General features: G+C 49.2%; 2 long non-coding RNA genes across 2 annotated transcripts in view; one reads left to right on the top strand and one right to left on the bottom strand.

Moving 5' to 3' along the window:
• LOC308068746 overlaps positions 1 to 3,227 on the bottom strand; it is a 56,298-nt gene extending 53,071 nt beyond the window's left edge. The window contains exons 1-2 of the long non-coding RNA XR_013930108.1: positions 3,115 to 3,227; positions 2,673 to 2,800 (exon numbers count right to left, since the gene is read on the bottom strand). This is a non-coding gene — a long non-coding RNA (uncharacterized lncRNA). The remainder of the gene's footprint in view (positions 1 to 2,672; positions 2,801 to 3,114) is intronic.
• The window catches only part of LOC308068748, a 50,294-nt gene that overhangs the window by 15,155 nt on the left and 7,340 nt on the right, over positions 1 to 27,799 (top strand). Inside the window, exon 3 of the long non-coding RNA XR_013930115.1 lies at positions 13 to 27,795. This is a non-coding gene — a long non-coding RNA (uncharacterized lncRNA). The remainder of the gene's footprint in view (positions 1 to 12; positions 27,796 to 27,799) is intronic.

Below are 27,799 nucleotides of genomic sequence, written 5' to 3' on the forward strand. Positions count from 1 at the left end.
TCTACATCGCAGGGAACTGATGCGCCGAAGTCCGCTCTGGTAATACAGGATGGAAGCTGTGTCGGGAGAAATTCACAGTTCTGAATGCTGAAGACTTCAGAGGTGAACGACTGCCTCCCAGAGCACCCCCCAACTGTCCCAAAGGAGCATCCATGAGAAAGCCAAGCAGTGAGCTGTTGTGCAGTTCAGCAGACAGACAACCCCCCTACACTTTCCAGCGTTTCCAGATTTGACCTGCTAACCTTTCAAAATACAGTCTAAACATCTGATCTTCAGGGCTGATTTTTTTACATCAGCCCCCATACTGTCCTTTTCTAGATTCAGCAACAAAACCGTTTCTTGAAGCAACAGCTGTTTTACATGATCTTATTTTCAAGCCAGCTCCTTAACAGATACTCCCCTCCCCTCCTCCCCCCTCCCAATTTTAGCTGTGTTACTGCTCCATCTGGTCCCCCTGTGCTTGGAGGAATGCCAGTACCTCCTAGGGAAAAAAAGGTCTCTTCAATTTGGGATTGTTGGGATAACGTGAGCAGGCAGTGGCAGCATCTGCGTTCATTTCCAGTCCCGATTCTGGACCATCCCAGGAAGCTTGGAGCAGCTCTGAGGCTGAGGTCTTTCTGCTGCTGAGTGAAGATGGTCTCCATGGGAGTGCAGCGTGGATGAGACAAGTGCAGGCTGCACCGGAGCATCTCGATTTTCCCCATGGGCCGGTCTGAGGGAGGGGGAGGGGCTGGTAGTCACAGCAGAGATAGAAGCTAAGTAGGTGACAGTGGATGGGAAAACCATTCTGCTGGGGTTTTAACCTGTTTGCTGACTTAAGCCATTCTTTTCCCCTCAAAATGAAATATAGAAAATTCTAAAGATGCTGATAAAGTAGGGGGAGGTCCTGCAATATTTCTCCATAATCCGTCTGGTGTTTCTGTTTCTAAAGCATGCAGTGCCTGAGCGGAGACCCCCCTTCCAGCCCGGTACGCGCTGTTCGCTCTGCGCTCTTGGTGTGACTGTTCCTTGCCTGTTGAGCGGAGGAGCCGTGCTGCACCAGCGCTTGTCTCTTGCTCCACCCTGGTCCTGAGCCCTGACAAATGCAGCAGCACCCCCTTTTTTGAGGAGCAGGGACAGGAGACACATAGCTCCTCGTCTCTAGCTAAACATTTTCTGGTCCTGAGGGCTTTCTCAGATATCCACTCAGAGCCTTGCGAGGGGGAATCAACCAGAGTAGGAAGCCTGAATTTCAGAGCTGTCAGACCAGACAAGCATCCAGGAAAACATCAGGAAGCCTGGTCCAGGATGAAGTAAAGGCTCTCGGGCACTTCACATTGTTGCTGGTACATTTGAGGAAAAGTTCTTTTGTTTTAAGGACAATAGCTTGCTTGCCCCCAGGGATCCTAGTGTGGGCTCCTTTCTTGCCTGTGTTGCAGCTCAGGAACAAAAAACAAAGAACAAACTGAGGAAAGCAACTCCAGGCAACCCCAGGAAAGGGTGGGTTTGTGCTCCCCTGAGTATGGGCTTTGTTAGGGCGATGAGGGAGGTGTGAGGTTCTGACAAAGGGACTTTCCCGTGCTGATATCAGCCACCTCTTCCCCTAAGCTGCATGGGTCCAGCCTGCCAGGCAGCAAGCCCATGCTAGAGACCTATAGCCCCCTGTACTGCCTTGGGACCCTACGGTGGGCATAGGTTTGCTTGTTTGCAGTATAGGATGATGAGACCCGTATGGGACAAGGCTGCAAAATATGCAGAGCTCAAGACCACCACAGGGAGCTGCAACCCTGAAAGGAGACACGAGCAAGCTCAGCTTGCCTCTCCTCTGCATGCCGCTTTGCCCGCTGCTCCTATGAGCAGGCTGTCTTGGTCCAGCTCCTGTCCTTAGCTGCCTAATCAGAGGAGACAGCAAAGAGACTCACACTGACAGGCATCCTCCTGGGAGCGTGGCCGTGCCTGCAAAGGACGCACTGCTGCAGCAGGCGATGCGGCAGCTGGGCACCTCCGAGCTCTGGGAAGGCAGGTGATGCCCAGGCAGGTGAGGAGGCAGCTGGCACATGCCTGTGCCACCCCATCTTCCCAGGAGTGACCTCCTGCAGCAGGCAAGTGATTTCCTCGTTGAGCTTAGCTCAGCCCAGAAAGGCCCCAGGTTCATTCAAAATCAGAAAGGAGCCTAGGGACTTCCTAAGGCCAGCATGGCTGGGAAAGGAGAACCTTGTATTTAGAAACACATAGTGACGCAAGTGACTCCTTAAAACCAATATCCCCCCCCAACCCTGCCCCATTATGCATGCACACATGTTTTTGGGTCTATTTTCAAAGGATTCTGTATGAAGTGGACAAATCATGGTCATCAGCAGGGCCGCAGACCCCCTGTGCCTCCCTGCCCCAGCACTGGCGCTCAGTTTAGGGATTCACAGAGCTCCAGGTCTGGCTTTGCTCTTCCAGGCTCCGGACAGACATGGAGCCAGGCTGCAGAAAGCAGTTCAAAATCTTTCACCTGTTAGGAAAGATTAATAGCCCAGCAAAAGCCTTTTCTGAGAGATCCAGTCCAGTTTTGTGGAGTGAGAGGGAAAAATCCCGACACAGAGTCAGCAGTGAAGAAGCCGTGGCTTGGGAAGGACCTCGCAGGCTCCTCGCTCTGGACCAGCTCTGCACTGCAAACTGCCCCCAGATCCCCGTCCTTTGCTTACCTGCGGTGTGTGCAGACGAGCAGGAGGATGCAAGATGCTTCTCTGCTACCCTGCGCAAGCCCAGCTTCCTCAGGAACAGGATTTACTTGAATTGTCAGGAGCTGGACAAAAAGACTGCTGAACTTTTTCTGAAAAACAATTCATTGAGGTTTTTGGCTTGCTGCCTGAACTAAGCTGTGAAAGAAACGCAGGCAGGCTGCAGGGAAGGTTTTAGTGTGGGGACATGAGAGAGGGATTTCAGATACGCACTGAGTCTTGTTACAAAGGGTAGATGAAAGCAAACTCAGTAGTTAGAGAAATAAAACTCCTGATGCAACGTAACAGTGGAGATGCTTTAAAAAGGGAGAGATTAGGTCAGGAAACAGGAATGGAGGAGCTTAGACAGCCAGAATATGAGTAGTTGGGTGAAACATGACAGAGTAAGATGAATGGTTATATTTACAAAATCTAGTTGCGTGGCGAGAGGATCCATGGCTCCAGATGCTTAAACTCATGCTCTGATCTCGACGGCCAGACCCACAGCCTGCTGACGGGAACGAAGAGGCTCATATTCACTTCCACAAGCCTTGGATCAGAGATTAGGTTAACAGCCCTCTGTGCCACTGACAATTGTTCGTGGGGAGTAAATGAAAATTAATTAGATGCTAGGAAGCTTTAGTTATGTTGCCTTTCTGCAAGAGAGAGGAAAAGCATCTGCCTAGTTTGGGACTCCCATGTCCTTCATTGCCACCAGCCCAGTTTATCTCAGTTCAAGGCACAAGTTATGCCTGGTCAACCACACTGCCGTAACCTGAAGCTCTGCTTCGCTCCAAAGCGTGCTCCCTCCCACCCAGCAGATCTGTCAAATCCATCAGGACACAGCTATTTTCCAAGTGCCAATGCTTTTGCCCGTAGTTCAAATGCACAGTGCTGTACGAAAGCTCAGCCAGCATAGTCTCCAGGGCTAACCAACAGCAGAGTCCATTTCTGAGGACTTTTGACTTGGACTGTTGTATTTCTTCAATATCCGTATTCCTTCATCACCTCAATAGCTGCATTAGCTGCTTTTTTTTTTTTTTTTTTTTTTTTTTTTTTGCATTTTGTCTCAGACATCTTTACTGACACAGAGGTTTTGGAAAGGCTGGTGTGTCTCCGGCACATGCACCCTTTTCCTGGGTACTCTCACCTGAATGCACGGCAGAGAGCTGTTTGGTTTGACTACACACAGGACACATTGGAGCTGTTGTTTTAGCGAGACAACAGACTTACCGTGGACCCAGCTGTATCAGGGTGCTGGCTGGCTCTCAAGAGCAGATCACACTGCTCATGTGCAGGCAGCATTGGATCGAGATGCTGGAAGCAACTCAGCTACTTGCCCTTTTATACCTCAGAAGCTACTTAAAACCCATACCTTTGTTACTGTCAAGATTTCTTCTTTCCTCCTTCTGCCCTTCTCAACTGCTAGCTGGCATGCCTGGTCTTTATCTCATCCAGGTCCCTCACTTGTCCAGCACCAGCCACTCTGACCTCCCCTTTGTGGTCTCCCTGGATTTATTATTTACCCAGGCTCTCCCTCCATTCTCCCACTTTGCAGGGAGGGCTGCTCCTTCTCTTCCACCGTCTCCACAAGTCATACGTGGATGGAGGCCACGAGAGAAGGGGCAGAGCTGACAGCATCTCCCGCACGCATGTGGCGGTGCTAGGGGTTCACAGGTGGGTGGCACGCCAACACCCCCAGGAGCAGCGATGAGCCCTGTTTGGGCTCCTGTTGGCTCTGCAAATAGCGTTAAAAAAAGAAACGTGTGCAGCGTACAGCCATACTCCTACACCCATCCTTGCTCGGAAGGTTGCGTTTGCATTGTGTTCATGGCAGCTCACTACAGACAAGCTTAGGTCTTGGTCCAATCTTTGACAATATCAGCCCTTGGCTTGCTAGATCATGTGTATCACGTGAGCCATTATTCCAAGTTCCCGTTGCTGACACCTCACCCAAAAGCATACACCTGCAATGCACTTACCCAAAAGCAAATTTAGCCCTTGTGTGGTCCGTACCCAACATCCATATGAACCAGGTGCAGAAACACAGCCCCAAATCTTACACACTGGGACCTTCAAGCAACGATGTTGACCAGGGCCACCCTTGCTGCCTGCCTTCTGCTGCTCAGCTGTGCAAGGCAGGGTGCTCCTTCCCTTTGAACCAGCTCTGACCATTACTCCTGCTCCACACCAAGTGTGACTCGTTGATGGATTAGCCCGGACCTGTCACATAGCAAGGCAATACAGCAGAAAAACAAAAGGCCAATGCAGCTGTGCAGAGACAGCGGGGAAGTAATCCTTCCTTTCTATAGGACCCTGGTAATTGCATCTGGATTTCATTGAGCTTGTGGCAGGCCATTCCCTGAAAGGCTGACAAACCAGAGCAAGCTCAAAGCTGATTAACAGCACACAACCGGGGTCTTGGTGGATTGATTTATGTGGCGGGATTCACGGAGTTCAATAAGGCTTGTTCAGCCAAGTTATGATTAAAGGAGATAACAGTCTGGAAATACCTGTGGGCTAAAAAATCGGATGACCCATCATTGTGGGGCTGCCCAGAGGTTAACCTGAAAGCCTGGAGGTGATGAAATATGCCGTGTGTCGGGGGGAGCCTGCACCAGGCTCAGCCCCGTTGAGGACCCAACACGCATGCAGCAGCGCTCAGCTGACAGAGCTTGACCCAAGGGACAAAGCAATATGGCCAAGATGGGGAGGACCCCTTGTATGGCCCCAGAGGGGGCTGTGTGAAACCATCCGGGAGGGAAGAGTTGCCTTTCCTGCGGGAAAGCAAGGAGCGGGGCATCAGCTGCCATGCAGCTCTGGGGCAGACCATGAACGTGGGGCTCTCCTGGCTTCTCCTCCTCGCCTGGTGTCCCCCGGCGCCACCAGCCAGCTGTGGGTGGGCACTGCCCGCTCCAAGCCGTTAGCATCAGCAAGGCTTGAGAGAGCCCAACAGCTACCACCGCGCAGGGCTCCCTCGCCCCAGCGACCGATTCAATTTGCAGAGTGATTCAGCAACGTATTGATTTAACTATCTGCAGACAAATGACCTCTCTCTGGGCCACGCTTTTTAGTGGAGGGCTTCAGTCTTCTGCATTAATATTTTAATAGATTTACTGTGTAGTCACTTCACCTCAGCAGAGGGTGGGAGAGGAGAGCAGGGGTGGGGAGGAGCCGGAGGGGCCTTGGAGCAGAGCACAGGCTGGGTGGGAGGTTTGGGTTTTCTGCAAGCAGACAATGAAATGAAGGTTTTTCAATACAAAGAGACACCGCTTCCTACTGATCTTCAATTCACATTTGCTTAGCACCGCCCCAAGAGCAACCCACTTGGCTAAACTTCTCCAGCCTTCAGAGGAGGGTGAGGGGCTGAGACGCAATGGTAGCAGACGCTGAGCTGGACTGGGACACACACACAGCCACCAGCATCCTACATGCTGGGTGGGGAACACACCTTGCCCGGACAGCTCAGCTGCTTTTGTTCAGCAGCTCAAGAGCCCCTGGCGGAGGGGTTTCTGCATGGCTGCAGAACAAGTTTTAAAAAAAAAAAAAAAAAAAAAAAAAAAAAAAAAGTGTTACTCATTTTTTCCTGTACACACGCAAGCAGCACACAAACCATAAGCCAGGACCTCAACTGTTATCAGTCATCACAGCCTTGGAAGACTCCGCACTGATTTACACCAGCTGAGAGCAGGCATCTCCAAACTGGAGATATTTCATCACCACGGGGCTACTGTGACAGTTAAAAATGCAATCTTGCACCACAAGGGATCAGCTGTATCCCAAATCCAAACATCCTGTATTATTCTCTGCCTCAGAAACAAATTGCCTTTTGCTGTGAGCTTTCAGACCCTGTGATACAGCTCTCTCTTGCCTCCTGCAAAATCTATAACCGGGACAGTACAAGAAGGGGAACGGCTGTGTTCTGCAAGAAGTAACCGTCAATAGGATACCATGCAGATGTGATATGTCAGCCCAAACTCCCAGTTCAGCCCTGTCTCTGTTTCTCTGCATAATCCCACAGACACCATTATATAGAATTACTCCTCCAAAGAGTCCATTTTCAATGTTAAAAAAAAAAAAAAAAGTTTGCTTTTTTCAGACTGTTCCTTCTTGAGCTCCTGTGACATCCTCTCTCCATGGCATCATGCAGCCTTCGCCTCCTCTGAATGATGGAAGGGATCCCAAGCTGCTTTTCCTTCCCCCCAAAACATGAATCTACCACCAAACTCAGATGCAGCTGAAACCTTCCAATGTAATAAACTTAATTCTGCAACACACTGATGGGAACTAGTTGCTGCCACATCCCCTGCAGGCCTGGCCATCAGCAAATGAGATCTAATAGAAAAATGAGGCAGGGAGCTCCACGGCTATAGAAGATCAAGTCATACTGAGGGAGGACGAGCTTGCCCCCAGCCCTTTCCTTACATTGAGTGAAATGTGTTTCCTTGCATTCAGGACAAAACTACGTCATCCAGCTCCATTACAAAGAACACTACCTGGAAGGTTCCAACGCACTAGCCACTGAGATACTGGCAGCATCTCAAACCTGTGCAAGTCATTCCAGCTTTTCACCCAAAGCCGTCTGTGCATGAAGCAGCCACATAGTTCACTGTACAGCTCGAGAAGGCAGCAGGCACAGGGGAATCCCGCCCTCCTAAGCAAACCTCAAAATTTGTAGGAGAGCTTTAACAACAAAGCAAAAAAGCCCCACCCCAAAACCTGAGGTGAGAGCCACAAACAACACCTATTGCTCCTTGGAGTGACACAGACAGGTCTGAGCATCAGCACTTTCACCAGTTATTCCAGCCTCATTCAAGGCTGCTGCTGAAGAACCAGCCCACCAGGTGCAGGAAAAACACACTTCACCATGCAGACGTCCTGGATAGACCACTCGGGAAGGCTGCATTTGCTCACAGATTTCCAGGAAACTAGTCAATCAGCACAGGAGAAACACTGTATTGAAAAAGGCATGGGAGTTGAAGAGGAATCTTTTAAAGCCAACGAACAGAGCCATTTGAGATGCAGAAGCTACTGAATTTGCCCTTAGGCTTTAGTGAATGAGTCATTTTCTCTCTCTCTCAGTATAAATGTCATTCTTTAGTGACTTTACCTTTTAATGTAGTTTCCTTTTCTCTCCGTAGCTGGAAGATGAAGTGGCGGGTACTGTGAAAAGACAGGTTTTTAATACAGGGAAAGGGTTGTCAGTTCCCCAGTCAGGTGGTTATTATGGCATTTTCCTCCTGTGTCTGGGGCTGGCAGCAAAGGGGCACTGAGGGGGGTCTTCTCTGCGACTGTGGCTGGCTCACTGGAGAAGGGGAGGACCCTTTGAATCTGGTCTGCAGAGCAGATGGCTCCAGCTCTCCATGAAAGTGCTGTCTGTATATAAGCACAAGTTAGTCCCTGGCCCATGACTTCACGTTCTCAAGAAATAAATAACAGAAATACACTTTTTAACCCAAAGATCTCAACGTGAGCCTAAAGCCTAGAAAAGAAATCAGCCAGGAAAGTGAGCTGAGCAGAACAAGATCAAAGTCAGTTAGGAGACCCATGACAGATGCAGGTCCGAAGTCTTATGTGAGGATCCAAAACCCAACTGCACTCCTCTCTCCAGGACTGCCAACTCCTCAGACTTCCTTGCTGAGACTGGACCAGCTTCCATCTAAAGCCTTTTAGCAGGTGGGCTCATACAGAGGACGGCAGGAAGAAAATGCCCCTGCAATTTGTCAGAGATAATGCTTTAAGACCCCAGCAATTCTTGTCAACTTCATCTTGCTGATGTTGGCCTCGTAACGCAAGGTCTAGCTAAAAGATGCCCCATCTAGACCTCAGACATGCTTGTTTCTATCCCAGTAACCTAGGAGGCTCTTTCCAACCATAGGGCTCTTTCCAAACAAGCTCAAGGGCTTGGGTGGGTGTGGAGATGCCACACTTGGAGGTCACCAGCCAGCACAGACACCAGAAGCATAGTAAGCACCAAAGAACTATATCCCACACCAGCCTCCAGTGAGACCACGAGTAAGTTACCCCCAGTAGAGAGCTGTGAAGTCCTAGGGTTAGGGTTTTTTTCCCTGCTTCCTGGCCTGATGTACTCTTAAAAAAGGAGCTGAACATCATATTCTTGCAGGGGAAATCACGCTTTTTTTCTGAGAGAGAATCTTTCCAAGCCAGTGATAGATGCAGGGCTCGGTTATGTGTCAGTGGCATCCCTGCAACCAGGCGGCCAGTCACCCTTGCGAAAGGGAAGCATGGCACAAGCTGTTTGCAGGGTGCCTCCTCTGCTCTCAAGTCCGGCTGCTGGAGCTGGGGCACAGCTGTGGACTGTGACAAAAGGTGGGGACCTGTAAAGAGGACTCGAGAAAGGCAGAGGGAACTGGTCTGTGAGATTTCCTGCCGGCAAGTGTCACTGAAGAGCTCTCTTAGGTCTCCCACACTGCTGCACGCATACATCCCCGGGGAGAAGGCGAGGTGGGAGAGAGGGTTTTGAAACAATGAAAAAAATAGAAGTTCCCTTCTCTGTTTGAAGCCTGCCCTGCCTGATCTGCTGCCTTTGCATTCAAGCTGCTGTCTGAAGTTTGTCCTGCTGGCTCCCACCATGGCTCACCAGGAACGTGGCACGGTGAGACAGGGATGTACTCTGTCCTCCCTGCCTCCCTTGTACCGAGGACCACAGGTGTCACTCCTTTCCTGGAAGCTTTTTTAGGGAAGCTGTTAAATCCGGCTTCATGCTGGCTCCTGCCTTCTCCACCATCACCGACAGTTTTCTAGTAAAAGTCAAGCACCAGCAGAAGCAGAGTTGGTAACAGCCCCTAAACAGCTCTGCCTGCTGCTGGAGGTATTAACAGCAGTGCAGACCCCAGCTCCGGGTATTTTATAGCATCATCCCTCCCCTCCATGGCTGAGAGAGACATTCGCCTGCACGTTGGCTTCAAGCAGGCTTAATGACACAATAAGCTGATCTGCAAAATATGTGTCTAATTCTGGGCAGTTTTTTCCAGCTGACATTTAATGAGATGCGGTCTCTCTCCCTGCCAAGCTCCCCTTTAGGTTAACTTTGTTCTTTGCCTGACAGATTGAATCCCCACACAAAACACGGCTCAGAAGCTGCTGCTTTGTGGCAGCAAAGGAAAGGCATCCTAGGAAAACACGCTTTCCCCTCCACATCCGTGGCAGCCGCACGCAGAGCACGGCCACAGCAGAGAGCCGTCCTCGCGCAGCAGGGGGAAAGCCGAACCCTTCGCTGTAGGAACTGCTGGGCAGCTAATTGCATGCACACGCTCACCGCTAATTTCTCCCACATGCACACAAGTGCAGAGCCCGTGCAGCCCGTGCTTTGATGCACCCACCCAGGGAAGGGGAGCAGATGTGCCCTGCATGTTCTGCAACCAGCATCGGGAAGTTATCAACACCGTGAGGCCCGTGGGCAGGGAAGCGAGCTGCCTTTGGCTGAGGATGAAGGCACCTTTTTGCTTTGGACAACAACAGCCGGACCCAGCTCACTTTCCCTGCAACTGCCCTGGTCTTTCACTCCTCTCCTCTCTAGACACGGTAGATTGTGACCTGTACTTCACCAGCGACAGCTGCTCCTTCTCCCCAGGCACTAAAAGAAGACTCCCATATTGACTCCTCAACGGTCAGGGGGTGTAAATGTGAGTTCTAGGTACAGTGCCTCCATACACAGCTGCACTCCCAAATCTCCACCTGGGACGCTCAGTCCCTTCTCAGGAGGACCTTCAGTGCATTCACAAGCCCCTTGCCTGCTACAGGCGTCTGTGTGTGCAGCAGTACGTTCTGCATGCACGTTCTGGCCATCCACGCAGCATCATACCTGCAGCTCCTCTACACCCTGTTGCAGGATGAAGAAATGCTTTCACTGCATGGCTCTCAGCTAAGACAAACTCTGCTTCTCCCCATCAACTATCAGAGGGGAGAGAACTATATTAAATTTTGCAAGAAGGGATATGCCTCTCTTCCCACAACTAACACATCATTTCAGTATCTGGTGAGGGGCAGAAATCAATTAAAACTTAATTTCCCAAACTCTCTGTTTTGCTCAAAAAAGCATTTTCTGCAGATTGAGTTAACTCTGGCACAAGGTCTCAAGCACACACAGTTTCCCTGCTAATGTTAAGCTCCCTTGATTTCATACACACAAGACTGTAGACATGGATGAACAGAAGCGGACAGATTCAGCCACAGGTGCATGAGAAGAAGTTAAGAAAAAAGCCTGACAGAGAACGGCGCAGGGTTCCATTTTCCCATCACATCACCTGAGGGTAGCCCGTTCCCTGTCTCCTGGATACCAGCTCACCGTGAGGGCCCTTGCCCAGGGGACTGATTCAAGAGAAGCAGGAGCTGGGTCTGCAGGAGCATCTCTAAGTGGTCCACCCCAGTTTCCCCATCAGTAGATTGCAGTTCACCTTGCCTCTCTAACAGTTAGACCGCCAGTTCTCCAAGCCCGCCTACCTGGGACCCTCCAACACCAGATCCAGCTGTGGGACCCTCCGGTCAGGACAACCCCACCTCAGCACCCAGATGTTGCTCCAGCTGCAAAGCTGTGGCAGCCCTCCCGGCCTCACAGAGCTCTGTCATTAAAACGAAGGTGCAGAGCTTCTTGCAGCACCAAGCAGAGGCAAGAGGAGATGTGCAGGGGGCAGGAGCTGCCATCAGAGTGGTGAGAAGCTCTCGTGGCTCAGCCACCAAAATGACTGCAAGCTCAAGACCTGGAGCCCATCTGACCGTATCTGCAGTGGCTCTCTGGAGAGAAAAGCACGTGTTTGTACCCCAGCAGAGGAGCAGAGACAGCAGGGGCTGAGTCCTCTCTGTGCAGTCTACTTGCAGGCCATGGGCCACCACACGTGCATCCACGGCTTTCCCATCAGAGAATGAAGGTGCCCAGTGTCTAATGCACACATTTAACACCAAAAGAGGACTGAAGCGGAGGTGGCAGCAGGCCACCTCTGTCCTCTCTGTATTTTGGCCCCACAGGGATCTGTCAAGCCCCAGCTAGACCCGAGATGCCTCTAAATTCAGCTCTACCTCTCCGTATCCCAAGAAGCCCCGTGGTCCTGTAGAAGTGCTGTGCTCCATCAGCGCCCACTGACTGCCCCTGGGACAGGCTGCAAAGTCTTGCTGCCAACAAGGAGCCCTGAAGGGATGTCACAACTCAGCAGGAACACCATACTACAAAAATAAACAAGAACAGCACTAGATTTCCAAAGCCTGTGCGAGGTTCACGTTAACACGTTCCCCCACAACTCCAGCAGAGTTGGGAATGCGGTGGGGGAGAGGGGGGCAGGTCAGAGCCTGCAGTTCTCTTGCAGAACCATGGTATGCACCGTGCATTCAAGATATCCCCAAGATATGTACAAGGAAACACACCCTCTGCCTTCAAGGGGACTGGGATAACAAATGCATAAGGGGACTGAAGTGCTGGGAAGATGAACAGGATGAGGGGGTGGGAGGAGAAGGGAATGAAGCAGAGCGTCTATGGAAGAGCAGCTCCAGGTACCTACCTCGGGGATGGTTTAACCCTTTAACCCCCACTGCATAGCACCAGAGGAACTCCTTGTTATCGAGGGAGCATGTTCAGCACATTTGATTGCAGCTCAGATTGCAAATACCGAGATGCATTTGTGGGTGCATTGCAGAACCAGTGCAATGCTCCCACCTTGATGAGGAATTCTCCTATTTATTAGCAGACGTCAGGCGCGCACTCTGTAGGATGTCGCAACTCATGGCCTAACCTTAGTAACCTGGGCATACATGTGGTATGGGCCACTGACCACGCTCAGAGCTCCAGCCAGGTCACCTTCTCGGGTGTAACCCCAGGCCTCACTGGCTTGTTATTTATAGGTTAATAAATCTATAAATAAAATAATAAATAATAAAGAAAATATATTTATTTATAGCTGCCATTTTTGACATACAGCACCAAAGATTTATAGCTCTGAAGGTGGAACAGTGAGACCTTTACAGCTCTGAAGAGTGGGGGCAATACCCACCGTTTTATAGTGCAGAAGGCATCGAGCCCAGCAGCCCACAGGCACAACCAACATCTCCTGACTTTACACATGCAGCAGTCTGGGGGACAGTGGAGAAGCCAAACAGCAAGAGAACCAAAGATGACTGCAGAATGACACGGGGAAGTTCCTGCTGCCTCCTATTTGAGTAGTTCCAACTAAACAAGGTAGAAGAGGTCATGCAGCCAGAGGCCACGCACACCCTGGGATTCTGCATCCAGAGGATGGATGGTCAGTGCCTGTGCCTTCACCAGCATGAGGGGCTCAGCACACAGGTGATGGTGGCCATGGCTAGTGACGAGGATAATCATGCTTGGGTAGAAGTGAGGTTTGTCTCCACACAGCCGAGTTGCTTGGGGTCAAAGACTCGGGTGAGGCCAACATGTTGTGCAAAAAAACACACTCAGGGGCTGGTAGAGAAAGTGGGTTTCGGTAGAGCTTCTCTGTGGTCCATTTCCCGCCCCGCCCCCCCCCTTTTTTTCCTGAACAGGTCTGTAGTCTTCAACACTCGGGCAGCAATGAAAGCAAGGAAGAGCCCTTGCAGAGCTGCATGAGAAAGGTTATTTCTTCCACGACACGTGGAAGGTGGGATGCTCCCTGATCTAGCCTGGTGTGAATGGTAAATGCAAGATGGCATGCTTTGGTGAGGAAGAGATTACAGCTCTAATTGCACAGAAATGTTTTTACATGATTACTTCCGTCATAAGGCAATAGTAGCTGCCTAACAACTCTGGGAATAAAGGCCTGGGAGGAAGGCAGGAAAAAAGATATGGAGCTGCATATGACTTTACCTGCAGCCTGGCTCTCTTTGAAGCACAAAATTCATGGCTGACCTTCACACATAAGCACGGAGGACACCTCAAAGTATTATTTGGCCAGGCTTTTGCAAGAAACTTTAGTCACAGCACAAGCTTCAGAACAGTTTTCAGTGGGGTGGAAAAAGCTCCTTGGTAACCTCCAGAGTAATTATAATGTTCAGCTTACCCATCTTGCTTCCTAAAGGCTAAGGAAATTGCTATGGGCGATAAATAGAAAATGGTGGTCTGGCAGTCTGGTCCCCAGTGCAAAGTCCCTAATTTCAAACTGGCAAGGAGATGCTATTCCGTCTTTTTTTAGCACCAAAAACCATAGATACATTTGACATGGTTTTACTTAAAAGGCCCACACCAAACATAGTTCACTCTTTTCTCCAATACAAGATTTTTTGGCTTTGATGTGTCCCTGAGAAGCTGCCACCAAGCTACTGTTCCAGCCTGTGAGGATAGTGGCTCACTTGTTATCTCAAGGACAAGTAGAAATGCTTAGGTCTGAGCCCTCCCTGGACCACCCAAAATTCACACCTGCTGTAACTGACCGTACACACGCAGGAGCATCTGTGCCACATCTGTACATGCCCTGGGACAAGAGAGCTGCCCAGAAAGCTCTACAGCTCCAGAGCCCAGTTACCTATAAGTTCCCAGATGCTGCTGAACGTGAACCTCCTATATTGTAGCTCAATGCAGAAGCAACTCTTGGGGCATCCCTATTTTACAGAGGATTCAAAGGGCCAGTGGAGTTTCTCAAGCTATGTCCCACTCCTCCAGTTCCCAGCAGCATACCCTATCCATAACGAGACTGGTTCCTCAGGGAGAGCTAGGAAGCACCAGAGTAGGGATTTCCCCAGCCACAAAGTGCTCTTTTCTCCCCTCTTGGGTTACCAAGCAGAAAGATGTGGAGGCTGAGGAGCCCCCATGTGGTTTCTCAGAATGAGCCCGGATTTCAGGCTGTCCCCCCAAGACAAACAAACCTGCAGCAGGTCAGCCAGCCCTTTCAGGTTCCAGGAGTACCTCCAGGATGCAAATGCATCTTCTGCTTTTCTCAAACAGGAGTTTCACGTCTCCTCTTCACACGGCAGCTCTCTAGCGCTGAGGGAGATGGCCTGGGACAATGTGCTCAGTGTTGGGGAAGGATTATATACTGTTCCTGGCAGGTATCCATCCATCTGAAAGAAGAAGAGCAGCTACGTAATTACTGAGCAGACAGCATTGTATGGCACAGGAGAAATAAGAGGGATTATTAAGCCATTGGCAGCATAAAGAAAACACTGACAGATGCCAAGTCAAAATACAGGACCAGGGGGCTTTAACTTTCATTACAAAGCCCCCCTCACCCTTCAGCAGGGTGGCAGGGCTAGCTAAGCAGTTTGCTACCTTTTAGTTTCTCCCACTTGAAGATGTAGCGGCCACTCAGGCTGGTCAGAAAACAAACCTTAAAGAGACATACGTCAACAACGATGCTTTTTCAAACAACCTCTTTTGGCTGGAAGCAGACCTGAAGGTTGCTCTCTGTATCCATCAGCCCCTCTATGGTGCCGCCACCGTGCTGGATGAGTTTCGTCCTCTTTCTGGGCAGAAGTAAGTCCTTCAGAGCACCTTCCTCAGCTCTTCTCAGAAGTAGCTTGGTTTTGTCAACACACCCAATTCCTGCAAGTGCTGACAGAAAGCTTCCAGCCAGGCTGCGCCTCCAGCCAGAAAACATTTCACCTGCAGAACTTTTTTCCAACATTACTTGCCTGTTGCTGATCCTGCAGAAGTCCTTTCTGTGGACATCTCCCTCTCTTTCTGTTAGATAAGGCTGACAACCACTTTCTACTCAATGTGCATTCTTCCCTCCTCTATTCCTGACCTTTTCCCCCTGTCAGCCCAATTCCATCATCCCTCATTCATGCCAGAGCTCACAAACAGGGTATGTAACAATGAGAAGCAATTCTTCAAGGCTCAATACTTGATGTAAAAAAAGTGATCTGCTGTAAAATCAGACCATCTCTTACATTTCGTCTTACGTGAGAAGTTTATACCTTTAAATACCTAATAGTAAACAAGCTGATCCTACTGAAACACCAATAAGAGATCAAAACCCACAAGTAAAAGGCAGCTAAAAGATAGTCTGGTCCAGGCTGGTTTCAGATGTTTTGGAAGTAGGTCCATGCCAAAAGGCTGGTCTGCCTTAAAGCCTCCCCAAAAGCAGCCTGTGTTCTGACTCTGCCTGGTTTCAAAAATCAGCTTAGCTGAATTCATTTTGAGCCAGCCAAACTGTCTCACAAAAGTAAACATGCATTTGAGTGAAAAATATGACCCTGTTACTCTTCATCAGAGTTTTATTGTCACAGTGTGCCTGGAGTGACATGGAAGTCACAAAGTGCCAGAGTCAGTTCAGGTTTTGCTCCAACTTCCTAGAAACACTTGCCAGTGCTCAGGTAGGAGTTTGCTTACCAGGGTCACTCTCAGCAGGAACAGACTTGATAGGCCATACATCATCCCAGTGAGGACACCAGTCCCCCCAGTCAGACCTTGTCATTAATCTCAAAGAGCATCATGGCTTTGTGGCACGGAGAAAAAGACCTGTCTGGGGGAAACATGGCTCCGTCTCATTAGCAAGAGCCACATTTAAGCACAGCAGTGATGCTGCTGTTAACATTCAGGGCTTGTGAGCACTGCTGTGAAACTTTCCCGTCCCCTCAGCTGACTCCCCAGACCTGCAGGAGGGATGGCCTCCTCTGGAGCCAAGCTGGCAAGATGCTTTCTGGTGCGTTAAGCATTGCACAGCCTCTCTTTATTTATTGCACTTAAATGCAATCCAGGAGGGAGGACCTGGCCCATTTGCTCTTATTGTGCTTGCTCTTTGCCAGTCTCCTGACTGCAGCATGGGCAAAAACATGCCTCCGTTAAAATTAAGACATGAGACACAAACACAAAGCTCTTTTTGTTTGAACCCTCTGGAGCAGAAATGCAATAAGATCCTTTGGTGTTTCATGCCAGGCAGCAGCACTGGGACAGGCAGTGGCAAGACCCTGCAGAGGTCCTTGCTGTTGATGCCTGCTTTCACAGCAGGAGTGAGGAGGGATTTAGGCTTGGGATATCCAGGAGGCAGCATCAGCCTGGTTTAGTCTCGTGGGGAGTCAGTCAGCATCGATGGATGAGTGAGTGGGGTACATTACAGTGGGGGACAAGAGATGCCGTAGAGCAGGGCAGTGGTATCTCAGGGACCTCACAACGGTGTAGCATGCTCCAGATTTGGGTCCAGCAGACCCAAGGCTGGTACAAAGTGACACAGGGTATTACACTGGGGGGACAGTAGCGCAGGAGCCCTTCACAGCACCTGATGCAGTAAGGCTGCGTGATTAGCTAAGGTCCAGCACGTGAGACCAGCCCCCTGCCTGCTGACAGCATGAGAGCTACTGGCACATACTGCTTTTTCAGCTCCTTCTAGGACAGATGTTCAGTTCAGACGTGCGTATCTTTCTCTACCTTCAAATACTGTATTTTAGAGAGTGCAGCTTAATGGGTATAGCCTGCAGTGTTTCCTGATAAAATATACAGTAAAAGCGATGCAAGAAGGAGTATCAGTCACTAGAATTGCACCTAAATTAAGTCATCGAAGCTATACTCCTTCTGCACAGAAAGTAAGCCGGGGATGAGTTTCAAAGCTATAGAGTCTATAGTAGAGGCAAGGCAAAGATAGCTGGTTAAACACATTGGCACAGCTCCAAAGCGTATCATCTTCTGCAGCACAGGCACATGCACAAAATACAGCATCATGGTTAAAACAGCGTGAAGGCAGGTGATGTGGGGTCCTCTCATGACTTTAATGCAGATACATCATTATTGTATCTGGCAGAGGAAAAACCCGTGAAGCCCTACACTGCAAAACTTCATATATTAGTGTCTGTAGACATCCCTACTCAGTACAGGCCTGTGGAGGCAGAAGGGTGCTGCCATGCAGCAGAACAGTGTAAGAACCTTTTGCCCAAATCATCTCTGTCTGCCTTTTCAGGGACCACCATCCATGTTTTCAGATCTGAGAGGGTTTTGAGGCCAGTAGTCTTACACAGATCTCAAAATATAGCTTTAATCCTCAGAAAGACATACCAGGTTGCACAAGGAAGTGGAAGCCCCTGGCCATTGACCTTCTTCAGGAAATAGGGCAAGGGAAGAACCAGCAAACTGACCATCCATAACCTCTCCCTCCAGCCTAGCACACAGACAAAATCCCAGGGCAACCTTGGCAGGAGCTGCAGCCCCATTGCTACCTTGGCCAAGTGACAGTGGCAGCGAGGGATGCTGGCGCAGGTCCTCCCTGGGCAGCAGAGGTGGTGCCCAGCTCTCCCTTCTACCAGCAGGGTCAGGACTTGCACACACAGGTCTTCCCTTTTTCCTCCCAGTTTTCCATATCAGCTCTGCCACTTGCATTTCATCTACCTTTTTTCTAAGGAAGAGCCACCCAGCTGTACCACCTTATCTTTCAGATGCCGAGATCCAAATCTGTGCCAGCCTACTCAGTCCGTCTCGACACATCCCTGGTCCTCGGTGAAGTATTAAAGCCCATGTAGAATCCCAGTCTTACAGTGGAGTTGCACAGACATCTACACATGCAGAAATATAACAAAGACCACCATTTAAAACAAAATTCTAGAAAAAAAGAAATGAGTTCTGCAATAACAAGGACTGTAGGTCTCATGCTTCCTACCTAAATTCCATAACAAGAGGATTTTTCTGAAAGAGCCCCGTTTTTTTCTGGATGGTAAAATCTGAAAAATGCCCTTCTACCTGGAAAACCAATTAGCCCTGAAAAAACTTTAACAATCTCTTAACAGTGGAAGTGTTAATACGACCATATTAAATAAGACACCCTGACTCACTGCACCCTTCCGAAGGTAAAAACGTCAAATCATAGTGAATTAATTTCTGAAGCTTTTCAGGAGCTGGGAATGTCACAGAATGTCAAGAAGAACATTGCAGTAGAGATCTCGCAGGAAAATCAGAGCAACTTGCAATAAAATCCATGTGCGTGAGTAAAGGAAGCACTAGCTTTATTTTGAAATACCAGATTGCTGCAATTTGTCGATATTCTTCTGTCCCCATGCGTTCTGCTTCTACACTGTGCGGTCTTAAAACCCACTCATCTCCATAATTCCTCTTGACTTACAACACAGAAATAAAACTTCTGATACCTTAAGGCTGCCCTGTCTATAGTCAGAGTTCACATTTGCTATAGCTGGCTATAAAAATGACAGCTTTTTTTCCACTGGATAAACAATTCAGCTGTCAGATGGTGGATATGATGATCAAAGACGAGTACTATTTTTTGCACAGACATAAGCTTTTAAAACCTGGCCTCTGGTTTAGGCTCCCGAGTTAGCATTAACTCCAGCGATGACTGGGGAATTGCAAACATTTTATGAACTCTGGTGAACTCAGGCTGTACACTCCTTCGTGCCTCTCTACAAAGTACTGCTTGAAACTTCTGAAAAGGTACATTTAACTTATCCGAGACACTAAACGCTTACAAAGAAACAGAACGGGGCAGATTTCAAGAGGAAGGGAAAACTTCTTGTGTTCCGTCGGAAGGATATTGACTCTAGTAGCCAACAGACTTGGCTACTGCTGGCCAAACCTGGCCCTTGGGCAAGGACAGCGGCAGAGTATCGGAGAGGTTCAAAAAGCTACGGCAGTAGAACCGATTTCCTAGGAAAGGTTTTCTTCAGAAGAAAGCTGCCTCCGTGCTCTCTCAGGGCTGTGGCTGTCTCCTCCGAGGGTGCACTGAGACATGCAGAAATTTGGTTCAACCACGGGTGCCTCTGCTGTAAAAGGCGACCATGTCAGTTTATGGGTAAATTGTCATAAATGCCCTTGGAGTGCCTTTGCGTTGAAATACGATCAATCCCTAAGGAAAACTACTGATCTGTATAATTAGAGGGAACTGACACATGCATCCATGGCTGATGGCAAATTGAACACACAGGAGTTCTCACTCATTCCTGCAACAATCACAGCACAGCTACCACACTGGTGCAGAATCTCAGTACAAAAAAGGCAAGTTCTTAATGCCAATTAAGTTTAGGGTTAGGTTCCCCCCTCCCTCTATTTTTCCTCTCTCCAGAATCTCTTGAGGCTTCAAAGGCAGCTTTCACATCACACCAGGATGTTTTCTCATTACAGGGAGCAAGCTTATCAAACAAGTGCTACTTAATTCCACACTTCAGCCCACAAGCAGTGACCCAGATTTCTGGTCTCTGTTAGGAGGAGTTGGCCCATGAGTATTTCAGGCTGGATAACAAGACAGCAAGTCTCCTGGAACAAGGACATGGCACAGAGGGAGGCAGAAGCCTATGAGTCGAAGGAGCCCAGGAGCTTGGCTTTCAACTTGGTCACAGCCAGGTCAGATAGAATCATAGGATCATTTAGGTTGGGAAAGACTTTTAAGATCATCGAGTCCAACTGTTAATAATTTCCTTAATTCCAAACCCAAGGAAGGGATCCTCCATACAACAGATGAGACATCCCTTCCCCACGGGCTGCTACAATCTCATAGGGCTGTAGCAAAAGTGCGTGGTGACTTTTCCAGCAAAAGTGCTGGAAATGGGCTGGGAACAGCATCAATTGACCCTGGTTGGCTAAGCCCCCTCGAAGTCTCATTTCCAGGTTGACAAGCACAGCAGGGGAACATGGAGTGTGGAATAAAACATCGAGAAGGTATAAAGAAACCCTAGGAGATGAGTACATACACAGGCAGCCAAACGGTGCAGCCACGCTGCGTTGTATAGGCTTCGTCATAAATCACAATCCATTTTCCAAATGTGTGTTACACACTTGAGCCAGAACCTGGAGGCAGTGTCTCCTCGGTGCTGTGTCACATTAACAAAGCCAGGCATTAGCTGTCAAACTGCAACCAACATCTCCTGCTCCCAGAGAGGGTTTGAGCTGCACAGAGATTAAACCTCATGTAACAGATGCTCCGATCTGTTGGCAGGAGGGTTTTGCAAGCCAGGTTGTACCTGATGAGTCAGGTCAGGGAAGCACACAGCTGGGTGGCCCTTGGTGAGGACATCTTCATGCCTGCTATGGAGCATCTTGGTTTACTCTCCTGAAGATCCTGACAGACAGCTTACTGCCTCAACACCTTCTGTATGCCAACGGGACGTTGGTGACATCTCAGACTACTGCATCCTTGAGTCTGTGTCCCAAATAACTCTCCTCTGCTTCTAGCTTCAAATGAAACGAGATTTTTATGAAGGATGACACAGCATACACGTGGCTTTCTGGGTGCCACGTTGCAGTGACAAAGAGACTGAGTGCCAAGAAGAGGTTGAATGTCAGAAGCACTGGAGTGCTCTCAAGGTGTCCCCAAAAACATAGTCATGCCCGTACTAAGCTGGGCTGTTTTCATCTACCTCGAGCCACTCAGAAGTATAATGCATACAAGATGTCCTCATGTGAAGAAAAGCTCTGCTGGCCCAGAGCAGGTTTTTTCCCCCCTGACAGACAGTCCTGGCTTATGCTGACATACAGAGAGGTTGTGGGGAAAAAAGTTTGTTAGCCAGGATTAGAGGAGAGCAATCATCAAGACTTGCTAGGTCTCAGAGTGTGCATGTCCAAGGCATGTTTTGCAATGACACAAGGTTTGTTCCTCCCAGCCCAGCTGGTAACACGCAGGCTGAGCTTAGAAAGGCCCATCCCTCTTACAAAGGGTGAAATGCTCCGAGAAGGCTGGGACTCATTTTCTCAGAGCAGAGATGTGTTTTTCTCTCTCTCAAAAAAAGTGCAAAAATACAAGAACATGGGGATGCACCACCTTTGGTGTGGAATTTGCCTTTTTTTGTGCAGGAGCTGGCACAGGGGTGCTTGAAGAGAGCTGCCGCAGAGTGCTAAACTGCTTTTTGGGAGAAATCTCTGCGCCCTGAAGCCTTGCTTGTCTGAGCCCAAAAGAAAGGCTGTAAGGAAACATAACCATAACATTCCATGACTCGGAATAGCCAATGCAAGCCTGTCATTTGGGCATATCTGCAAAAAGGGCTGCAGGTCTCTTTCTGCTGATTGATGTCATTTTCAGCTCACCTCCTGGATAGTTTTGTTTTTGTCATCTGCTCTGGCAGCAGTGTTTTCAAGCACCTGCTGCAATTGAGATTCCACCCCACCCCATCTCAGTATGCACACAGAAAAGCTTCTATATAGGAAAACTTCCTAATGCATTAAAGTGTGTAAGACAGCAGACAAAACCAGAGTATTTGGAGGCTTTCTGGGGGAAGAACAGACAGTTCAGAGTTGGTAGATCACAATGCTCAGCGGATGGTGAGCTGACTCCCATCACATCTCGTAAAGTCCAAGTGACCCATCACAGTGAATATAGCCACAGCTAAAGTCTCTCCAGCTCACCTGACTGCAATGGAGCCCAGAGCACACAGATGCTATGGCTGCGGGCACCTCGCCTCTCAGAAAGCAGGGCTTCAATGTCCATGCAGCCTCTTTGCACAACGCATCACTCTGCCTGCCTGGAGCATCTTACCTTGACAGGTTGCCGTGAGCCACTACGACCGCAGCATCTTGGCCCTGCTGCTCTCTGCTGGTGCAGGCGCTGCTACTGATCAACCTTCCATTTCACTGCGTGACCAAGCACCTCGCCTGTCAACCTGAAAGTTAATGAGAAGTTTTGAGCTGTATTTTCTCTCCAAGTTCCAGCTATGACTTAATCTGAATCTATGCGATCATAGCTAGCATAGAAATTTTTACCATAGTCCTTCCTAAGTCACAACAGACATGATCCTTACCCCGGGTCATGTTGCATTCTCTCTCCTCTCTTGCATGCAGCATTGCTGAGCACAGCATTGGGCAGGGATTAGAGTGGGCTTTGGACCAGTGGTATAGGGGACTGGTGTCACCTGTGCTGCACTTGTTCACAGATGGCCACTATTTTGGCAGGCATCGTTTCAGGTAAGCACAGGTATGTTGAAAAAGCCACTAACAAGCAGGTAACAGCAGCAGAAGTCTACCAGCATCCCAGGAGAGAAGAGCGAGGGTCAGCAGCAGCTCGTTGTTTCCCCTGTCTGCTCCAGGACATGCCCATTTCAACAGGCGATGCACGGACCGTGAGGTCTTATGCAACATGTCAGTCCAGGATCCAAAATCATAAAAGCAACACCTGGAGAAGTGCTAAACAAGCTCTTCCATGCATGGAAACACACCTGTGGGGCTCTCCTGTTGCCATTTGCTCCAGCCAGTAAATCAAAAGAATTAAAAAAATAAAAAAAAGAAGAAATGCTGATCAAAAGAAGACATTGATCCGACAGGCTTCTGTTTGCCACTCCATGTTAGGGAGCTTATCCTTGCTTTTTGAGCTGGCTTAAGAGTTTCTCAGGGAAAGAAAATAGTCTTGTGCTTAAGGACCCTGAAGTAAGACTCCAGTCACTCCTGGCTTGACAACACCTTGCCATGGCTGGGACAAGACGGGTGACCTTCATGTCATACAAGGCGTCATGGCCACAGAAGGCTGACTGTAATATTAGCTAGAGCAGACAGCATTGGACACAAGCATCTGGGAGTGGAAAGACCGGACAGTGTCCCTCTGGACCCTCCTTTGTGACTGCTAGCAGCACACAAACTCTCGCCAAATGTGCCATACCCTGTGCCACCGACAGCTGTTGCAACCCCGAGTGAGACCCTGAGGTTTTCCAGCTCCTTGCGTGCTCTTTTCGTAGAGGTGGCACCACTGTTCTGCGTGATGTGGGCAACCAGCTCCGTTAGGTACATCTCACACGGAATTAAAGGCACGCTTGGTCTGCCCAGACAGGATGTTGCCCACACAAAACACGCGTACGCAGGGAATAACTCGTGGTAATACGCAGTGTCCGATGCTCCAGGCTCTGGCCCTGTATCTGGAGAGCTGTGCCTGCCACCTGAGCCACCAGAGCAGCGAGCAGGCACGGCTGCCCCTGCCCCAGCACACAGGCTGGAGGCATCGCAGGAGCGGTCACCCTGACTCTAATAGATCGTGTCAGCCCGGACAGGCCAAATACAGTCAGATTTGTCAGCACAGCTAGAGCCAGAATCTAAAGAAACCAGATCCTCAGCGTCCACAGTGGATCAGAGCCTGGCCCTGCAGCAAAACAGATGTACAAAGCTTGGTGCAAGGACAGGCATGCACATCAAAGCTTTAAACCAGCTTTTTTTATTATTATTATTTTGAAATAAACCCAGTCAGCTGCCTAATGGCACAACAGCCCTTCTGAGGCACGGGCAGTGAAATTCACCTCCCCAGAGCCAACAGGCACAAGCCTCTCCATCCCACAACCTCACCACTCGTTAGATTTGTATGCACAACCAGGAGACAACATGCTATTCCTTTACAAGGTCAGGCCAAAATTTGGGGTAGGGGCTGCAAACTGAAGCATGGTGACTCCTCATGCCAAACACAGAGGCAACTCTCCGTGTGATGTTGCTTCCCCAAAGGAGCAGATGTTCCAGCTATCTCAGCAAAGCATACCTCACAGCTAATAGCAGGTGTGTAAGCTCAGAGCAGTGCTTTCAGAGATGCTAACGCTGCTCAGCATTAGCCTTTAGGACTCCATCGCTTTGACTAGGCTGGGCACCCCTTGTATTAGAAATCCACAAGAGGGAAACTACTCTGCAGCTCCAGTTGCCCAGTTCAGTTGGATGTAATGGTACCTGGGTGCATTTCTATCAACAAGCCCTGCAGCCCTGCTTCAAGGAGTGCCTCTGACATATCCCGGCCACTTCAAATCCTTAGAAAGGCACAGATACCAGTTTACACCTCACAGCTAATTTCATAGGAAAGCTGGATTTCCCTGTGGAAAGGGCTACATGGGGAGAGCAAGGACCAGCAACCGAAGAACTGGTCTCTTCGTAACTATCTGAGCTCCAGAGCATTTCATCTGTTTCCCTAATGGCTTGTCTACAATAACATTTCCTTTGAAGACTGCTCACAGAAAGAAGATAATTGCTTTAAAGCAGCCAGAATTATTCATTTTGAATACTCAAGTGCATAAGCCCCCTTTGAAATTCAGAAAATAAACCCTCACCCTACCCATGACTGGCTAGCAGAACGCACACTGCAGTGTGCAGCATCCCACTGGGGAACTGAAATATGGATATATGTAAATCTCTTCCCCTAAGGGGAACACAGACTAGCTTCTCCTGGGGAAGGAACTTTCTGGCTCTTGAGGATTTGGCTGTGGATCCATGCCTTGGTGGATGCAAGCCCCCTGCTCTTCTCTAGATTGCACAAACACCCTGCCACTCATCCTCCTGCCTGGACCACCCTGCATTCCTGAAAAACCCCTATAGCTGAGAATTCCCTCTGGTGCCTGGGCAGAAGCAGTCTTCCTCTCCTTCCTCTCTTCAGGAACAGATGCCATTCTCTGGGCCAAGGCCAGCACCCAGACCTCCCCTCTGAGGCCACCTGCACTCTTCTCAGCAATGCACTTGAGAAGAAGCAAATTGGACACAAACTTAAACCAAACTATAGAATGGGGCAATTTCCCCAATTCCCAGTGGTGTAAGACAAGTACCCAGGTTTCTGGAGACATCCACGCCTGTCAGAAACAAAGACAGCTATGCTGGAGCCATGCCAGGACTTGTCCTTCCAGCTTGCCTGATAAGAGTCCCAGAGACCAAGGGGAAAAGTTGGAGCAAGGAAGACAATGTCCTTGATGGAAGAGGATCAGATCAAGGAATACTTAAGCAAACTAGACATACATTTGTATGACCCCGGTGGGATGCACCTGTAAGAGCTGAGGGAGCTGGCAGATGTCATTGCAAGGCCACTCAATCATCACAGATCATGGTGACTGGGAGAAGTGCCCAAGGACTGGAGAAAAGCCAGTGTCACTCCTGTATTCAGGAAGGGCTCGAAGGAGGACCTAGGGAACTACAGGTCAGACAGCCTCACCTTGATCCCTGGAAAGGTGATGGAGCAGCTAATCTTCAAAACCATTTCCAAGTACATAAGGGCAAGAAAATGATCAGGAGTAGGCAACACGGCTTCACCAAAGGGAAGTCATGCTTGACCAACATGAGAAACTTCTACAATGAAATGACTGACCTGGTAGACTAAGGTAGAGCAGTGGTTATTGTCTACCTGGCCTTCAGTGAGGCTTCTGGCATTGCCTCCTGTAAGGCATGCTGGGGGCTGACCGTCCAGAAAGCAGCTCTGCAGAAAAAGACCTGGGGGTCTTGGTGGACACCAAGTTGAACACAAGCCAGCAAAGTGCCGTTGTGGCAAAGATGGCCAATGGTATCCTGGGCTGCATTAGACAACGTAATTGCCAGCAGGACAGTGGGTACAAACTGAAATGCAAGAGGTTCCCTCCGAACGTTGGGAAACACTTTTTTACTGTGGGTGACCGAGCACTGGAACAGCATGCCCAGGGAGGCTGTGGAGTCCCCCTCCCTGGAGGTACTGAAAAGCCATTTGGACACAGTCCTGGGCAACTGGCTGTAGGGGACCCAGCTTGAGTAGGGGGTTGGACCAGATGGGCTCTGGAGGTCCCTTCCAATCTTAAGTGTTCTGTGAGCATACAATTCCTAGCAGTGGCATACCACAGATGGAAAAAGCAGAACTAGATCTGCTGTATCTCAAATGGGGTGGTTCTTAAGAAGAAAAAACATGCACTAGCTTATCAATCTCCATGCATTCATGACACCAGGCACTGTGGTTACTATGTCCTGCCACCAATAAGAAGACAAACTCTTCAAAAGTGTAAGTGACACTTCATGTCTGGAGATTAAGTCAAGCAGGACATCTGAATTTTCTTCAGCATCTGTTTTATGATGCTTTCAATGGTTGTGCTAAATCATTAATAGAGATTAATGCTGAATTCATCTGAGGAGTGCTGAGCTTTGTCAGTGTTATTCTCCCTCTTCAGTTTATTCTTGCAAATCAGCTTGAATTGAATGGCTCCCTTATTTTGCACTCAAAAAAAAAAAAACCCAACATGTACAGGCTCATTCTGGGACTTTGTTGAGCAGGTGCTGATTTGTGGAATCAAGTACATTCAAGCTGGTATGATGCATTCAGCCCTTTACAGGCAAAACACTCCATGAGAACCAAAGGTTTACAAGCAAGAGGGAAGATTTCATATTGGGAATTACCTTCAGCCTCTGGAATTCACCTAGCGAGTCATGCAGCTCCCTCCCATCCCACTGGTGTCAAGGAAAGAATAGTTCCATTTTCAAGGGGCTCCCAAAGGGTTTGGCATTACCCATCCACACTTCATGGCTTATGAAGAGGACCCTCTCTAGGGCAAATCCACCCCAGAGAGTGAAAGAACAGGACATGTTCCCTCCACTCTTATGGTGGTCAAGTTACCCATGCCCTGTATGAGGAGGCAGGTAAGCTGACCTGGAGAAATCAGCCATAGATAGGAAAGGAGATATAACCTGAGACACGTCAGCCTGGCCCGGCAAAGCCAACCGTGAAATGGAGACAATATAGCTGACACACCAAAAGCCGACAAATAGTACTGATATCGGAGAATATGGTCTATTATCAATTCCCTTAGCTGTGTGCAGTTAATGCAAATTAAGCCACCACCCAGCAGCGTCCTGTGAAGGAGTCGATGAGTTTTAGCCTTTCAAAATTGCTGATGCACAGGCTTTGCCTCGCCGCGTGTCTCCCTGCCCCACAATTGCAACACCCCAAAAGGGGAAATAACGATAACTCCCCCAGTGAAAACTTTACAGCCTCTCCAAGGGCTGTGGGTCGCTTTGGAAGCAGATGCAACTTATCATTTGTGCAGCTGGAAAAGTTGTCCCATCAGAAGAGGGGCAAGGCTGCAGAGAAGGGGTGCTGCACAGCCTTAGACAAATGTCACACTACCCACCAAGGCAGGAGGAAAGCCCTGGAGTAAGGATAGGAGGTCTCCCCTACTTACTTTGGGGGTGGAGTGCTTGTTTGCAAGAAGCTGAGCATTTCAAAACACTTTGGTAGCTTTTCCTTAAACCCAGATAAATGACAACAATGTGACAGCAGGTCTAATCTGGAAACGTGGTTTCGCTGCAAAGTGTCAGAGATGACACTGAGCAGATAATCATCAGCAAAACCGTCACCAGCCCCAGCAAAGTAACTGTAGCCCTTGACATCCCTCAACTAACAGCTGATCAACTGAAAGGGAAACTTCCTCCTCTGTGTTCCAGCACAAAGCTCCGTCGCAGCAGGCTGGGGGCAGGCAGCAGGGCAGGCTGCCTGGTTATCCACTGCTGGCCTGCCCTTGGAACCTGGAAGAGCCATCAGCAGTTTGCAGGCTCCAGACACAACAGGTAA

This window comes from Falco punctatus (genome assembly GCF_963210335.1).
Source record: "Falco punctatus genome assembly, chromosome: 8".
Taxonomy (NCBI): Eukaryota; Metazoa; Chordata; class Aves; order Falconiformes; family Falconidae; genus Falco; species Falco punctatus.